Below are 18,602 nucleotides of genomic sequence, written 5' to 3' on the forward strand. Positions count from 1 at the left end.
ACTCCAATGTGTGCAACAGTAGGGAAAGTGTTGTATAGCATAGGGGTAAAAATTACTATTAAAAATTACTATTCCCACTCCAGTGAGTGCAACAGTAGGGAAAGTGTTGGAGAGCGTAGAGGTAAAAATTACTACTCCAGTGAGTACAACAGTAGGGAAAGTGTTGGAGAGCGTAGAGGTTAAAATTACTATTCCCACTCCAATGTGTGCAACAGTAGGGAAAGTGTTGGATAGCGTAGGGGTAAAAATTACTATTCCAACTATAGTGAATGCAACAGTAAAAAATATTTTGCAATGAATTTTTTTAATGAATAATCAATAACAATAAATAAAAACATTAATTAATTAAATTACTTCCCACCCTATTACCCTATAAACCCACTACACGTAAAAAAATCACAAAATTAATTATCAATTAATTACCAATTAATAGGTAATTAACAATAAACTAATTAACAATAAATAAGTATTAATACATTAATTATAATTAATATAATTATAAATTAACCAATTAATAATAAGTAATTACCAATTAATCATTAATTAACAATAAATGAATCCTCAACAATAAACACATATTAATTAATTATAATAATATTACCCACCCTATTCCCCTATAAACCCACAACCCGCTCTGATACTAAAACACAAAATAAACTTTAAAAAAAAATACAGATTTCTAAACATTTAATACAAATATTTAAAAATTATGAAAATACATTAAAATAAAATGTTAAACATACATAAAAAATACATACTAATATACATAACACTAAAACAAATTCGATAATATTGACAATATTTTTGCTATCGATATTACTTACTTCGATATTACTTACTTTGATATTAAAAAAACGATATTACTTACCTTAAGGTCGATATTCTGGTCAAAAATATTCTTTACTTCAATATTCTGTCCCTAAGATATTAAAAACTCGATATTAAGGTAGGTCGATATTTAAATTCAATAGTTTGACTGTGCACCGAGTTACAGACGAAGAGGTATAGAGACTCACACAGCAGCAGTGATTCGGAGGCGCTGCGTCGGCTAAGTCGGGCTGCATGGCAAGTCGAGGTTGTTGCATTGCGCAGTCTGAGTGTTGTCCAAAACTTCGTGCAGGCAGGGCCAATGCGTCAATATTGCAGAGAAATACGCCAGTTCCGAAAGACGCGTCAGTGTTGATGCCTTGATTTCTTGGGTTGCAGCACCAAACACTCACTTCCAAGGGCCAAGGACTGGATTGGACACCACATGGCAGAGCAGGACTCACTGCACAGGAGGCAGATGAAGTCTTTGATATCTCAGACTTCAGAAACAGGCGGCAAGCTCAACAAGCCCTTGGAGAACCTTTAAAGATGCAGGAAGTAGCGAGTCAAGTCCAGTCTGCTCACTCCCAGGCAAGAAGCAGTAGGCCGCAAGCCAAGACAGCAAAGCAAGCACCAAAGTAACAGTCCCTCCTGGCAGCACAACAGCGTTTTTTTCTGGTAGAATGTCCTTAGTTCCAAAAGTGTTCTGAGTATATGGTGTCAGAGGTCTAATACCTATACCCATTTTAGCCTTTGAAGTAGGGAGACTTCTAAGAAGGGCGCGTGTAATTCACAAAACACTGCCCTTTCCTGCCCTGGCTCCAAACACACTACAGGGGGGTATGCAACTCTGTGTGTGGGGACAGGCAAAGCTCTATTCAGGTACAAGTGTCAGCTCATCTCTCTTACTCTAGCTTAGGAAAACCAATCCGCCTGGTGATGGGCCATCAGGATATGCAGAGAGCACCTCAGCTCCCATTGTGTGTGACTGTCTAGAGGGGATGCACAAAGCTTATCTGTCACCCAACCCAGACATGTAATCTAGAGACAGGCCTAGGCACAGAATGGCTAAAGTATGAAAATGGCAACTTTCTAAAAGTAAAAGACACACAATTGATGGACAGAATGCAGAACAAATCAAAAACATCCACCCCCAGTGAAGAGAACTGGGTTAAATCCATCATTCTTTTGCTCACCATGCCACCCCAGTTTAGACCTGGCCATTTGCAAGTCAAATCAGCCTGGATCCTGTGCCTCATGGGAACAGTCTAGCCCTACCTGCCAAACCAGGTCCTCCCTGGACTGGAAACAAGCATCCTAGACCAGTTTCGGGGTTTCACTCCTCATCATCCAGGATAACTTGAATCCAGTGGCACAATGAGCCTGGAACCCACGTCTGGGTATACCCGGCGCACTTAGGGTGAGAAAGCAAAAGACACACAATTGATGGATGGAATGGAGAACAAATCAAAACATTCACCCACAGTCATGAGATCTGGGTTAAAATCCATCAATCCTTTGCTCACCATGCCTCCCCAGTTTAGACATGGCCATAAGCAAATCAGTCTTGACCCTGTGCCTCATGAGAACACTCCAGCCCGAACTGCCAAGCCAGATCCTACCATGACCGGAAACAAGCACCCTAGACAGGTTTCGGGGTTTCACCCCTCATCAGCCAGGATAGCTTGAATCCAGTGACACAGTGAGCCTGTGACCCACGTCTGAGCATACCCAGTACACTTAGTGCGATTGTCCCTTACTTCTTCAAGCCTCAGAATAAGACTGATACTATGATCAGGCTTGGCTTGCCTACTCTGCTACTAACCTTACCTCTGTGGAAGCCCCTTTTCATTCAGGTGAAAGGGTGCCCATATGTAGTTGCGAGTTGTTTCAGACTTATAAGCCTTAACCACTCCTGTTTATTTACATGGTGCAATCTTGAGTTTCCTCATTTACAGTTTAATCGAAAATTCAGGAACATAACATATTTATAGAAAATCTTTGTGACATAAATACATATATAAATAGTCAAATAACAATACATTTTATAGAACCTAAATGTCCACAATATAGATATTTTATAACTACAGGTTACAGTAAATGTCCTTCTGTAAGTGGATGAATAAAACTCCTCTTTCTGTAATGTTTGTTTAAATTACGGCGTACAATCCGTCAACTCGCTCAAAGCTCATGTGGAATGTTAACGCCTGTGGTATCAATATTGTGGTGCTGGGTCAATAGACACCTATAATCTTCTGGTACCCCAAAGAATTTAAGAGAGCAACTCTACTGCTATTTCTAGTATTTTAAGTTCCACACAAATGCAGTAATCGGAGTTTCTTTAGGTGACAGGGTGCCAACGCGTACAAATTTACATGATTTCAGAATGCAGTCTTCAGACACCTACTAATCCACTTCCTTCCTTGTGGCATGAGCTGGCACAGCCTGGTACTCATTCATGGCAGGAACACAATTGCTTCTACAGGTACTGACACCTATGTCAGACCTGTTTTCCACGCCTCGCTGAGTAGCAGAACTGGTTTTTCCAAATACAAGTGAGTTTATGCAGGCTTCTCACAGTAACCTGCATGATACATTCATCTCCTGGAGCTGAACAGTTCATCTGTGCCAAATTGACAAGACCTTTGGAAAAAAAACGGATATATTTCCTTTCAGTTCTGCGGCACTCTTCTTTTGTAGGCTGCGCTCAGCGCTGGCACCATGCCCCTTGGTCACATTTTAACCTCTGATCAAATTAAGGACAGCAGGGAACCTAAGTATCTAATGCATCTTTTTTGTACAACTAATATTTCCCCTTTTTGAATTCCAAGGTCTAATCCTAACACTTTCAATTACTAGCTTGCATTCATACCGCAAGAATTTGATATTTTACGTTGTGGAGGTGCCTATTTTAGATGGGTCGCTCTTCCATATAAAACCTGCAAACGTATACAAGCAGTGTGAGCCTGAGGGGTTGAGAGGACAAGAAACTACTATCCCCTTTGTAACATTCATGTGCACAGGTTCTCTTTTTCTTTAATCATTCTAACGTATTGTGCTCTCAGACAATCACCTTCTGCCATTCTTTATGCCTTCTTTTTGAATTGTGATCACTTCAACATCTTTCCACTTCCACTGTTGCCAAAAAGTAGTTTGCGTTTTTCATTACACGCATGCTTGATCTAGTCAGTTACTAACTTCTATAAATGTGCATCTAATTAATAAATCTAACACCGCTTAACTGGAAATAAGATTTCTTAGCCCAATTGACCATTCCTGTTTGACAATAGAAAATCTAGAGGACCGCTCAGAGACGGCCCCTGCAGACCAATGTGGGACCATACATTTCTTTACAGTAAATAAGTTTAAGAAGTAATATCAATATAAAGTGAAAAGGACAATAAAACTAGTCTAAAGCACTATAAATACTATAAAACTAAAGCAATACAAAACAATGAATAAAACAATAAACAAGATTAAGTGCAATAGAAGGCAGTCTTTCTTTCTGCATAGAGCATGTTGCCCAGGGGAAAATCCACTTGGTCCTTCAGTACAACCAGATTTGCCACCTTCAATCGAGATAACAACTATTGCTATGGTTGAAAGTTCACAAAGTGGACCTGCCTTTCCAGTGTCATCTGGCAATGGGTTGACTTTGTTTGATATTCGAAGCAACACAAGCGTACTTCTCAGAGATATAAGCAATCAATCAAAACACTTTATTTAGACTATCAAGTCCATTAAAGTGCCAAGTTCCATACAAAAGATTAAAAAACAAATCGTTACAAAGTTTGAGCCATATTGTGTTAAAAAGTGATCGGAAAGTAGCCGTTTCTCAATTATACAGGTTCAATCAATTCATATAAAATAGAGGGTTTAAATCACATTTTGATAAAAAAAATGCATGATGTCTAAAAGATGCCTTTTCGATAACATAAAAAATAGATGGCTTACACTCTTCTCATATATACTTCAAGATTCTCAATTAGAAGAGAAAATGTTCATTGCTACTAAAGTCAATGGAGATTGCAACTTTAGCCCCTGATTTTATATTTACTTAACATAACCTGGGATACTACATAGGACGACAAGAGGTAATCGCAGAGAAGTATGCGCTGAAAGGATTATAAATAACGCAAGAGGAAGGGGGGGGCAAAAAAAGATGCTGGCTGTGATGAAGCATACGAAAGGTAGCCACATGTTCCTCTCTAAGGCACATCTTAACACCAGCACACTACACAACATTTAGTAAACTCAGCTAACAATATCGAACTCGAATTGAAGATTATAGAGCTTGGCGTGCACTACCTAACCTTCCCTAGTGACCCACCTAAAATAAACAAATTCACTCACGCGAACACTGCACATTATGGGACAGACTAAGTACTATATGCCACACCCTTGTGAGAGCATGTCTGGTGTGGTTTCTGAGGCCATATATTTAATGCTACCTGTGCAGCCAAGTGGGGTGACATATCACTTCAAAATGCTGAGCGGTCTCACGGCAACTTACTTTTTCATGCAGAATTTTTTGGGGGCATTTTTTTAACTTATTGACTTGGTATCTTCCAAAGGTACAGACGAAGTAACAGTATGCCATAGCATAAGGGGCCAACGGCAGCCATTCCAATTTTCTGTTTCAGGGAATTACCTGCAGTCACCAGGCACAAACAACAGACTGTTTAAAAAGACAAAGTTAAATGAGAGGTTGGGCCAATAGAGAATTAATTAACAGATTTTAAGTTCTACTTTTACAAAGTCTGAAGTGATTAAACAGTATAGCAGCAATTCAATGCCACTGGCTGTTCTAAAAGTTTAGCAGAATAGAGAAAAGTGAGACATAAAAGTTACTAAAAGGCACACAAAGAAAACCCTTCAAAACTGTGGTGCAATCGGCTATTAAAATGCAACTTCAAAAATAAAATATTAATCAAACCGCCACAAGTTAAAGCTTTGCAAGAGAGTTGTACTATAAAAATACAAAGTAACTTGCACAGTAAATTCAGAAACAACTGGATTTTCAAGCGAAACAGGAGAAGGCGCGCTCCCTCCCTTGAAAGGCTGTGAAAGCAGCGAGCCTGCGCCGGGCAGACAAAGTTAGTCAAAGAGAAAATGCAGGAAGGAGTTATGAATAATTATGGATCAAAGAAACGTTCACTGACCTGGGGCCCCCATGAGTGCAGCGACTCCATGTTGCGTGTTTTACACAGGTCGATAGTTAAGAACATGCAGAAAAAGTCCACCGATGAAAAATACACATAAAGTTAACAGGAACAAGAAACCCACTCCGGCGTGACCTACTAATAGTTACAGTAGAACTCTCGCACTCCCTTCAAGAAAGACCACGCCCACAGCCTACTCCAGCCTATCAGCTGCGTTAGGGAAACGCAAGACACTCCCTTTATGCTAAACCGCACTGACGGAGTGACGCAGGACGAGCAGACACTGCGTTAATCATTTCTGCTGTCATGTTGCAACTTGCACTTGTGATTTATACTTCGAAACTGCACTTATAAGCCAATCAGGATGTTTACAGTATATGGCCTGTATCTACACAAACCACCTTTTGCAGAACATTTATTTAATTACAAAATGCATCTTTTAGTGGTGGGCTATATTCGAAAATTCAGGAGAATTTCAATTGTAGTTTGTTAATCCAAACGCGAGTCTTGATGGATTTTTATATTGAAAGCAGTGCACAAAAGCTCGCTTCATGCGTTTATTTTCCACTTTGACCGGTAGAACGTTTCATGCTCTATCAGCACTGTAAATAAAAACAAAAACGCCCTGATGTGGCCATGTATGGGCTAACAAAGTCCAAATATCTGCTTTTATCAGTGGTGGAAGTTGGGTTTGGGAGGGGGTGGGGTTGTGAGGACCACGACGAGGGGACATCTTAAGGATTTTGGGGGTCCTTGCCCAATCATATTAAGGGCCCCCCTGTTCGGAACCACTTTTCATTTATGATTAGGGTTCACAGTTTTATAGTATTTTATTTTTTAACAATTCCGTCTCTATTTATCCATATATATTTTTGGGCCATTTTATCTGTATTTATGTATATTTATTTTGTGTTCTGCGTATAAATGAAGTTGTAAAACTACATTTCCATATGCGCACTCATACTTTGATGTCCGTCGTGGTTTAGATATTTAAGCTGCAAAATACTACTTAACAATACATCCACTGGTAAATACTAGCATTATACCATAAATGTATATTAACACATGCCGCTATTTAAAGAAATTTCATGCTGGTTTTTAATTTCCCATGCTGTCCATCTGCTAAGCTGTTCGGCTAAAATTCATGAAAGACAACACGGAGAGTCACTTATAAGCAGCACCAATTTCTGTATTTATCCACTTTTCTAAATAAATGCACACAGAAAGCACATGGTTTTCTGTCTGTGTTTATCTGTAAAAATACATTAAAATGGAAAACAGGGAGCCTTATTTATGATCCAGTTTCAGCTCTTTCATGCCCTCTTTGGCCACGCCACTGTCAGCGCACTCACTTTGCCACTGGATTCAAGCAAGCCGGGCTGAAGACGGCTGTAATGCCAGAAACCGGTCCTCGGAAGCTTGTTTCCGGTCCAGGGAAGGCATGGCTTGGCAGTTCGGGCTGGACTGTTCCCATGAGGCTCAGGGTCAGACTGATTTGCATATAGCCATGTCTGAACTGGGGTGGCAGAGTGGGCTAAAGAATGGTGATGGATTAAACCCAGATCTTTTGACTGGGTGTGAGTGTTTGATTGGTTCAGATGCTACGTCCATCACCACCCCCTTTTGTACCACTGTCAGCGCAGAGGCACACTCATTCAAATTCTAAATGTGTCTGCATCTACTAATAAGGGCTAATGATTAGGGCTCCCGGTTTTCCATTTTTACATATAAATACAGACGGAAAACTGTATTTCCTTTATCTGTATCTATACTTAGAAACAGCAAAATACTAGCAAATTTTACTGCGCTGCCGTGCTCATGTGCACAAGACAGTGTAAATCACGCGTGGCACCAGACACAGGGAATGCGCGCAATGCTGCTATGCAGGTCTTTAACAGAATCATCCCGGAGAGTGCTGTGGGCAAGGGGCAGGGATGAGGTGCTCGCTGCCAGATATATGAGGGTCGCTAGATTGATGCAGGGAAGATGGGAGACCGTACGGAAACCGCATCTGAGGTTACAGCACCACGGAAATGCGCTCAGTGCCAGATTACTGCAGCTTCACCCAATGTCTGTGTATTTTGCTACCGACGTTCCTTAATGAAAACAATGTGGTGGTTTGAGAACACAATGTGTCTCACCAGAAAGCATAGGTGTTTCAGCTGAGGAACATGTCGTTTATTGCAACCAGAGTCACCCACATTCCAAATAAACAATTCTGCTGTCCTGTGTAAAAGGCAGCGCATTACGTTTCGGTGTTTAGGCCACTGAGCACAGGGGGGTCCTGTAGACACTGCCCGCAGTCTGGTGTCTTCCAGCCATAGTCAGAGTGGAGAAGGCTGGGGCTCTAAGGAGGGGTGAAAAAAACAACACAGCCTCGTTAGTAAGTGAATGGTCTTTTTAAAGACCTGTGAAGTACTCGGGTGCGGATGGCAGATCAAACTCTGTGTGTGTGTGTGTGTGTGTGTGTGTGTGTGTGTGCCCGGGAAGCTGTCTCAGCCCGGGCTGACACACTACGGGGGAGGTGGGGCCCTTTGAGCCAAAAGGGTGTTGCGCGCCTGGTGGGAGAGATGGCCCCACTGTGCAACCCGGGAACCTGTACAATTAATGCTAATGAGGTCTGATCAATTTGAAACTAGCCAGCGTAATGAGAGTGCTTGGCATGGAGGTTTTGACTGGTTTGAGAAACAATGCAGGGGAGACAGTTACCTACAGATCTGGACATTCATCCTCACAGTTTGACTGAATCGAACATTAATGCCCTCCAGCAGAGCCCTAGCCAAGCAATTGATTGAAATTCCTCAAAATGGATTCCCTCATACATGGAAGCAGCTATTGCCCTCCGAGGTCTCCCCTCTCATACATTGACGGTGGCCCTGCCTTCACATAACAACCGAGCACACATATGCATTGTCAATTTTAAATAAATATGGAAAAATACTAGCTGTAGGGTCGTCTTTTGCTTGTGGCAAAAAAAAATGTGGATAAATGCAGAAAAAAATGCCTAAAAAATGAATATATGGATACATACAAATGGAAATGGCAAAAAAATAAGTACCATAAAACCGGGAGCCCTAATAATGATGTGCGTTTTCGATATTGTAACAACAGCAACTCACTAATTTTGTAAATAATCTCTGTGACACCATCTCATTTCCCTATGTGAGTTCCTGATTTGATCTAAAAGATCTTCTTTTGATGGATTTTGCATGAAACTTAAACACATTTCTCTGCAAAATGCATGCAATAGACTCTGACCCATCACACACATTAAAAAATAAAGGGAAACAGTATTTAAAACAATCTGTTTAAGAATTATTCAAGATCATCAGGACAAGACTCTCTGCAGAACAGAGCTGGTACTATCAGGGGGCCCCCTGGAAGGCTGGGGCCCTAGGCCAGAGCCCACTCTTCCCATGCCTCAAAACGCCTCTGCCATGACGTCCCCAAGTACAAAAACAGTTCCCTACTTTTTGTGAAAAGACAAACATCCAGGGAAAGTTAATTACAACACTTGAAAAGTCTCCTGTGCTGAACCCGAAAAAGGGGCAGGCAGCTAAACGAGACTTCTTGCCAGGGTGCATGCTTACCTGAAAGAAATGTAATGGGTACAACTGCTTTATCTGCAAATGTAAAGGGTGCTTAGTAGCCAGTATTGGCTTTAATTTATGGAATCACTTGAAACCACAGATTTATTCTTGAGAGGTATTGTAAGGGATCTACCAGCTAAGCTGTTAAGTCAGCTGGTGCCTGTGCAGTTAAGCAGTGGGGCTGGGTTGAAGGGGGGGGGGGGGGGATTTCGACAGACGATGATGAGGGGAAATAAATTATATATTTAACTTTCCCTTGTCATCGTCCGTCGAAATTCCTTCACACCCGGCCCCAACACTCTAACCTGCATGTGCCGCGGCTGTTTGAAGTATGTTTTGGAAACACTTTTTATCCTAAAAACAGTTCTTAAAATGTAATAAAATATGTGCCGGGCCCTTGTCAGGAGGTCACTGGAGCGGACATCACCTATTGCCCCTGCCAGCGCACCCAAAACAAAAACTATTAACCATTACACTCCTACAAATGTGACAAGTCAGACTATGTTCTTTCAATACCCCTCACACACCAAAAGGACCCTTGGTGTCATGCATCATCATTGGGGTCTTCGCACCCCTCTACAGGATGCAGCGTGCTGCTAACCGACGACTACGTGGGAGCACTTTCATTATTTGGCTGTGTGTGGTGCATGTGAGGTTTTATGTGTATAAGTGAGTGGTGGGTTCCGAAGAGTGACCAAGTGAGGTTAAAAAAGTACCTGGCACGTGAGGTCTAGAAAAACTTTAATGAGCCTCTGTGCTAGTACTGTTAAAAGGGTGATTTTGAGGTATATTTGTTAATGTACAACACCTCGTGTGTGCGTCGACCTTTCGAAGCTAGGCTTCTTCTTCAGGACGGGGTGCACAGATCCCCACCTTACTCACGTCCCAGGAAAATGTTTGGGATTATTTACAGAAAAGTGATATTAAACTAAAAAGGCTACTATGTGCCTACTAGTATTTTCAAAGGTATCTGCATTGAGAACCTGAAAGAAAGAAGACAAAAAGAACACAAAAGAATAGCATTTGTTATTAATAATGTAATATCCAAAGGTGCAGGTTCAGTGACCTAAAGAATTGTGAGGGCAACAACTGCTAGACAAAATATGTCATCCTATTGTAGTGGTGTGCCCTGTAAAAAAGAAACAAAGACAAGACACACACAACATATAACATAAAACACATGCTCTAGTTGATTAACCTGTATAGGTGTTGACAGGAATCTAATTTTGATAGCAATTGTGTGCATACTTGCTGCCAAAATCATGGTTGGCACCATGAGCCTCCAAAACTGTGGGGTCGTAGTGCTTTTTAGCACCCTGTAAAGACATAGGTAGAGTACTTAGTCTGCATATACGCCTAGTATTCACTTACTGCATATGGTGGTAGAGACCAAAATAACTCTGTGGCTGGTTATACTCACTGCTACATGGGAATTCCTGCACCTTACTTCCCCCAACCGCGGCTCAGATGAAAGTGAGTAAAACCCGGTGTCTATGCCTTAAGTACACTCACCAATGAGCGTTAATTGTGGTTAAGTGGCAGAAACCGGGAAAATAGGGAGCCAAATAAGGCGTTTCTGGTCTGTCGATAAAGTCGAAGAGTCCCACTGAGTAGTCCGTTCAATGCGGCACATGCGCTTAGCGCGGTGAGGCTACTGCGCATGTGTTCAAGACACATGGCAGTGTGTATCGGTCTGGCACATGCGCGAGTGTGTGGCAAAGGAGATAGTGCTGCTTAGCGCATGCGTCCAGTCAGCAGTGTCAATCGCAGTCCTTGTAGGACTCGCTTGGGGTCACAGTTTAAGTAATGATTAAGAATATAGATGGTTTTTATCCATGAATATAAATGGGTGATAATACCTGATAAAGGCATATTCATGGCTGATATTCATGGAATTAAAGGCAAGGGGACTTTAACACAATGTTGAAGTGAGCACACGGGTAATTTTGGCCCACTGAATCAGATGATAGGGGCATCCGGTCTACTTGCTTTTGGTGCAGATGGCACCCATGTGCATGGTATTTAATAAAAAGAAATAGGTTTACGTGTTTGAGTAGAAATCGGACCTCAGTATGTGGGAGCCCTCAAAAATAACAGACCTTAAAAAGGCTCTCTTGGAAGAAAAAGTACAGAAGGAGCCAAACAATAAAAGACCCATCTGTGTGACCACTTATAATACCCATTCCAATGACATTTCAAAAATCATAAACAAACATTGGCGTACCTTGGTGTGTGGTGATCTGGACTTTGACGCACACACGAGGTGTTGTACATTAACATAAATAATACCTCAAAATCACCCTTTTAACAGTACCAGCACACAGGCTCATTAAAGTTTTTGTAGACTTCACGTGCCAGGTACTTTTTAACCCCACTTGGTCCCTCTTCGGTACCCACCACTCACTTATACTCAAAAAACCTCACATGCACCACACATAGCCAAATAATAAAAGTGCTCCCACGTAGTCGTCGGTTAGCAGCACACTGCATCCCGTAGAGGGGTGCAAAGACCCCAATGATGAAGCATGACACCAAGGGTCCTTTTGGTGTGTGAGGGTATTGAAAGAACTCTGTGTGCTCCCCACCTTCGTAGGGACCACTCTAATAACATCTTGTTGTGGATTATTTTTGTTTAACTAAATCTGTAGAGGGAGAACGAATCCACTTTTTCTCTCCTCTCCCCTGTTATATTTGTTGACAAGTCAGACTATACCAGGTCCCAAAGCTGCAAGTATCTCTTGGGCGGCAGGTAATGGTCATTTTTAATGCATAATTATTGAAAACACATCTGTTACTGATCTATAAATTAGACACCATCTGTCAGATTATCATTTGTACTGATGCTGACAATTAAGTGCCGGTGCAGAGCACCGGAAACCACCTGCTCAAATTAAGCAGTGGGCATTTGGTAGCAGCCTACATTATACTGTGTGTAATGCAAGTTTAAAATAATAACTTTAAATGTCGACAGTGCTTTCAGTCACAGACTGGGACCTTGTAGCACAAAACATACACAAGCAACTATTCTCCACTGCACCAACCAGGATTCAATTCTGTTGCTCTCAGTGCATTAACTAATATAGGTTACATAATGTACAATATTGCATTTCCCACTAATTAACATAACTTGTATTTCGTTTTCATTTAAGCTGTGTGTTATTTCACATGTAGTTACTGAAAGGTGGAAGATCGAAAAAAGTTACAGAATATTTAGTTTAGCCACGCCTTTGACCTTATCGTCACACGCTGACTCACTGCGCCCCCTTCGCGCAGCATCACAGTTCCCATACTTTTTTAATGCAATTGAACCACTCGTTTTTCACATGTATCTTTATTGCATGTAGTTGCCGTCTCCAACATGTTTTTATAGTGTGTCAAATGTGTATGCGCTATTAGGTTTGTTATTCTTGTGGTAAAATGGGTAATTTATTTTATAATGTTTGTACAAGTGAGCCTCTGCTGCTCAGTGACATGTATTTTGCTGGTGAAAATTCAAGTTGCACCAGTGGAAAATTGAACAGTGATTGTGCAAAGACTGCCCACATAGTGCTGGTTTGTTAGGACTGTGCACCATTTCTCACCACTGTAGCACCAGCACAGTGACTCCCAGCACTGACACCACCTGACCAGCACTGTGACTACACACCCGGCCTAAGACCCCCATCCTCCCTGTCCTAGACAAAACTACCCATGCACCGTGGCAACACTCCCCCAATCATGTGATGCCCTTGTCCAGTACTTTGATTCCAAACCCCAGTATTGTGACATCACACCCAGCATTACAACCCAAGTCACAACTGTGGAAGAACCACAGCACTACCCCAGTGCAGTGACACCAGCCCACAGCGGTACAGACCACACCACAGCGGCAGCAGCAATGCAGCGCTACCCCTGAGGCGGGACACCAGCCCACAGCATTAGAGTCCACCCACGTCCAGCAGGAGCACTGCAGCACTACCCCTCTACCCCTGTGCCCACAGCATTACAGTGCAAGCGGGAACTGCAACAGTACTGCAATGCTACACCTGTGCCATGACACCAGCCCACAGTATTACAATGCGCGCCAGAACTGCAGCAGTAGTGCAGCGCTACACCTGAGCCGGGACACCATCCCACGCATTACAGTCCACCCTAGACATGCCGCAGCACAGCAGCACTACCCCAGTGTCTTGACACTAGCCTGCAGCATTACAGTTCAACTTGATAAATGTATAAAAGTTGATCAAGATTAATTCTGTACGGTTGTATTTATATATATTTTTCTTTATACAGATTAAAAGTATTGGGATACACTGTTTTTAAATTTAAAGCCTGAAGAAGGTGGTTAGACCCGCAGATACAACCGAAACGCTTTGCTTTTTGGCCTTTTTTTAATAAGTCTGTATACATTATAGGGTATTCTTTTAGACACAGCAAGAGAACAATAATATTGAATGGTGAATTGATCATCAGTGTGTAATGTGGAACTACATTATTGATTTGTATTTTTGTGGGATCTGCTGATGTATATTATGAAGAATTTTGATAATATTGTGTTTTTAACATTGGAGTTGATTAACTCTTTCTAAGCTTATTTTTAACAATTGTATTAACTCAATTAATAAATATTCCAATATTGGACTTTTTGGCTACTGTTATACTCCCTAGGTGATTGATGGCTGAATGAGGTGAGTGAACAGTATGGCAGGCTCTTGTGGGTTCCCAAAGGGAATTTATTTTAGACTTAAAGTCATTTTGGTGTCCTGTCCCTTTGGTGAGTAGGACCCCTCTTTTCCTTTTCTTTGAGGCATTACAGTTCAAACCAGAACTGCAGCAGCACTGTGGCGCTACACCAGTGCCGTGCCCCCAGCCCACATCATTACAGTCCACCTTAGAACTGTAGCAGCACTGCAGCGCTACACCTGGGCCACAACACCAGCCTACAGCATTAGAGACCGCGCCAGAATTGCAACAGCAGTGCAGCGCTACACCTGTGCAGTGACACCCTCCCTACATTACAGTCCATGCAGAACTGCAACAGCGCTGTAGCGCTACCCCTGTGCCGTGACCCCAGCCCACAGCGTTACAACTGAGGCGAGAACTGCAGCAGCACTGCAGTGCTACACCAGCGCTGTGACACCACCCTACAGCATTACAATCCACGCCAGAACAGCAGGAGCACTGCGGCGCTACACCATTGTCCTGACACCAGTCCGCAGCATTATACCGTCCACCCCAGAGCTGCAGAAATACTGTGGCGTTACACAGTGCAGTGACACCACCCGACAGCATCACAGTCCACCCCAGAACTGCAGCAGCATTGCAGCGCCACTCTGTGCCACGACACAACCCTACAACACTGAAACTCGAGCATTTGGAAATGTATTAAAAACCCAGAGTAGCTACGCGTAAAATACATCAATTAATCAAAGTATTTCTAGCTGAGTTCACAGTAAGAAAGACAAGATCTCAAAAGTGATAAATTTTTTACATAAAAAAAAAAAAAAAATTAGACAGGAAACCTATTTGTCCCAATACTTAAGAATGTGTTTTGAAAGATAAAAAAGTAACATGAACCACAAAAGGAAACAACTGTTGGATTCTACAAGTGGATTGTAGACATTTTAGGTGTGGCGTCGCCAAATCCTTTTCTTTTGAAATAATCCCCAGAGTACGGGCTTTGGGTTAGCATCCTTAAGCCTTTGGTTGCGTTGGTTAAGTCTCTTCGGCCACTGCTGTGCAACAGAGTCATTCGCTTCCTGGATCTGCCTAGGGGAGTGTTCAGCTCTTAGAGTCATGCTAATGCTATCTAAATAGGTATTAGGGACCAGGGCAGGCTTTAGGGCAGTGCGACCGGTGCAGCCACACTGGGCGTTGACCTGTGGATGGGGCGCTGTGACCTCAAGGGGGGAGGAGCACTGTATTTGGCAATATCTTATGATTGGAGAGATGAGGGGCACTTTTGCAGATGGTAGTGAGAATCCGAGGAGGCAGTCCAAAAGTGATTGTCGCACCGGGCGCCACCAGCGCTAAAGCCGGCCCTGTTAGGGACAGTGACCCGACCACTGAAAGAGATTCGATCTCAAAGCATGAGGTGCATCACTCTTAGAAGGAGCAGAGGGCTGGCACTATTTCCTTCAGCGTTGAAGGCATCGTAAAATAAAGTCCTCCGAGACAACATATTCTGCCTGATAAACGCTTACCTGAAGTGTGATATAAATAAGTATTTCGATGCACTATGAGATTTGGAAGGTGATTAAAAAAAAAACACATTTACCTTTGTTCCAAAAATGCTAAACAAAAAAAACACACAAAACTAATTCTAAAAGACCTGACAATCAAGTTTGATAACATAGTTATTTAGACAGTGATGCTTCAAGATGCAGACTTATCTACAGGGAGTACGTTGGATCTATTTGACTACCATTTGGTTTGAGCCTGTATTTGAAAGTTCATCCTGTGAGGAGGCAAACAGTACGACACCTCCTACCACACTGCTGGAGTTTAACTTTCTTCGTGCACTCACAATGACTTCACAATATTGACTCCTTAAATATCATCAATGGATGTAGATGTGACGTAACAGAAAATCTTTACCACCATCTACAAGCTTATCAAGACAATATGTTAGTAGTTGATAGAGGGGAGTAAATATATGTCCTGGTCAATATTATTGACCCTTGATATTGTAACACACAAATTCCTCTGATCCCACCAGCACCACTATGATTTGTGAGTGTTTTATGAACCCTGACCTGCAGAACCAGCACCCACACATCTCGTCAAAACAAGAATATAATTACATAAGGTAAGACATTAATATATTCACAGTAAAAAAAATTCATGTTTGATATCTCTCAGGGCTGGCCAGAGTATATTTAACAACTCTTTAGCTATTTAAATTGTATACATTGATGATTTATAGAATCATATGATGAGTGAATAAGGTCATTATTTTAATATTCTGATTGATATGTCATTTTGATAAAGAGGATTATTAGGTCTGGCTTCAGTGTGCTAACACATGAAAACAGCAATGTGCTGCCCACGGCCACACAATAAAACCAGACCTACTTGCTTTGGAAATGTTATTGCTTTACACAACACATTATATGTTTACCCTTTGCTTAAGATCAACAAATGAGATGTATTTAGTAGCCACCTTTGTTTACAGTAAACATCTACTGTGCCTACAATTTTTGTTTTATTTTTTTGGGGACCTGAAACATTTGTATCACAAAGGCCCAACTTAACACAAGGATTGACAGATGCTGTTCCCAACATACTGTAATGGGTACTAAGTTGTCCCTACAACAGTTTTACAAGAATAGCACTATGCACCCGCAGACTCCCAGGGTAACTCATGCCTACCATAGGTCTGTGGGATCTATATGGCCCCTTAATTCACTGTCATTTCTAAAATATGTGTTTACATAGTCCTATTATTAGAAAGCGGCTTTTGGAGATTGGGCGTTTGACAACAACGTATGTCATTTTAAACAAATGCTTATGGTACTACTTATCCGACATTAACCACAGTTCACGGAGTGTTGGTTTTTAAAAGACGAACAGAGTTTGTTCTCAAGAAATGTAAACGTGTTGACACAATCTTGCAAAGTCTTGTGCACACTTGGAAAGGGAAGCTTTGCAAACAATGGTCTGCTGCCAATAAGACTGCTGCATCATGGGTAGACCTGAACGTTATACTGAGCTCCGTCTCATCATCAATGACGTTGGATGTGTCTGCATGCCAACTTGGCCTAGCATCAGAGCGACAAATCCACACCCACAGACAGAACCACAATTCTGGACAGCTGTTGGTTTCTTGTGATGCATCTGCTGGCTGATCCTTGCAAGCCTCCTCCAGCACTGGTGATACGTGTTGCATTAGCTTAATAGCTGGAAGGTCCTTTCACTCACAGGATCTAGGAAGGATTCACTTAGCAGTCACACCATGGACATCATCTGGCATGGCCCGACGCCTTCCCAGTCCTCATACTCCCAACTGCCCAGCATTGTCCCCTCCTTGCCTCTCTCACCCTCCTTGCTACCCTCTACTTCTAAATGCATGGCAGCGGTGGGGTATTACCGCAGGGTACCAGTGTTTACTGGTACGGAGCGACCACCCCATCAATACTGCGCAGTTCATAATCCTGTCATAGGAATGCAAAGTGGGATGTGGAAACTGATGTTAGCCTTTTTTTTGGGGGGGGGACGACTTATTTTTTAACCCGTTAACCGCGGCGTAAACTCCACCACGAGTGATTTATTTCACGGCTGGGGCCGCGACGGCCAACAGACATGCACAGCACTACCGACGTAGTGATCTTGACGGCTGTTGGCCGGCCTGAGCACGCGAGGGGTTAAACCATTCTTCAAAGTAGATCAGGATAACTGATTTTGCCCTCGAAGACACTTTTCTGCAGTTAATGGCATCTCAAAATCGTTACCTGTGACCCCTCGCCAGAAACGGCACACACCCTGAGCATCCGGCAGCAACAGTACAGAGATCACCTAAAAAACCGGACAATTGAAAGTATAAAGGCAACAACACATAAAATATACGACTTAGGGGAAAAAGCAGGTAAAATTCTAGCTTGGTTAGATATAAGAGGAAAGGGCTCTAGGGGCATAGCACAACTACACACGAAGGAGGGGACACTCCTAAGACATCCAGAGGACATAGTAGGCACACTTGCGGAATATTTTTGGGAAGTATATACTCCACACCGAGAATTGACAGAGGGGGAAGCAGTGGACTCACTTAGGCACATAGAGATGCTGACACTGGCACCAGAAGCAGCCTTGGAACTGGAGGCTGACCTAATGAGTGACGAAATACAAACGGCAATTCGCTCGATACAATCTGGAAAAGCACTGGGCCCAAACGGGATCCCCATAGAATGGTACAAGCTTATGTCGGAGACTGTAAGCACACCACCGTTGGCAATGTATAACGAAAGTCTGATAAATACCGAGCTCCCACTAGATCAACGAATCGCTACAATAGTGGCGATCCCAAAGCCCGGAAAAGCCACGACAGAATGTACCACATACCGCCCGA

At 42.4% G+C, this 18,602-nt stretch overlaps 1 protein-coding gene across 2 annotated transcripts in view; it reads right to left on the reverse strand.

Moving 5' to 3' along the window:
• Nucleotides 1–18,602, reverse strand: part of PLD1 (phospholipase D1) — a 499,520-nt gene that overhangs the window by 356,820 nt on the left and 124,098 nt on the right. Inside the window, exon 1 of one of the 2 annotated variants that reach the window (XM_078665561.1) lies at nt 5,970–6,151. The exons of the other annotated variant lie outside the window; for it this stretch is intronic. The gene's annotated coding sequence lies outside the window, so the exon portion shown is untranslated. Of the gene's footprint in view, nt 1–5,969; nt 6,152–18,602 lie in introns of those variants that run through there. 2 annotated transcript variants of the gene reach the window in all.

This window comes from Lissotriton helveticus, chromosome 11, assembly GCF_964261635.1.
Source record: "Lissotriton helveticus chromosome 11, aLisHel1.1, whole genome shotgun sequence".
Lineage (NCBI taxonomy): Eukaryota > Metazoa > Chordata > Amphibia > Caudata > Salamandridae > Lissotriton > Lissotriton helveticus.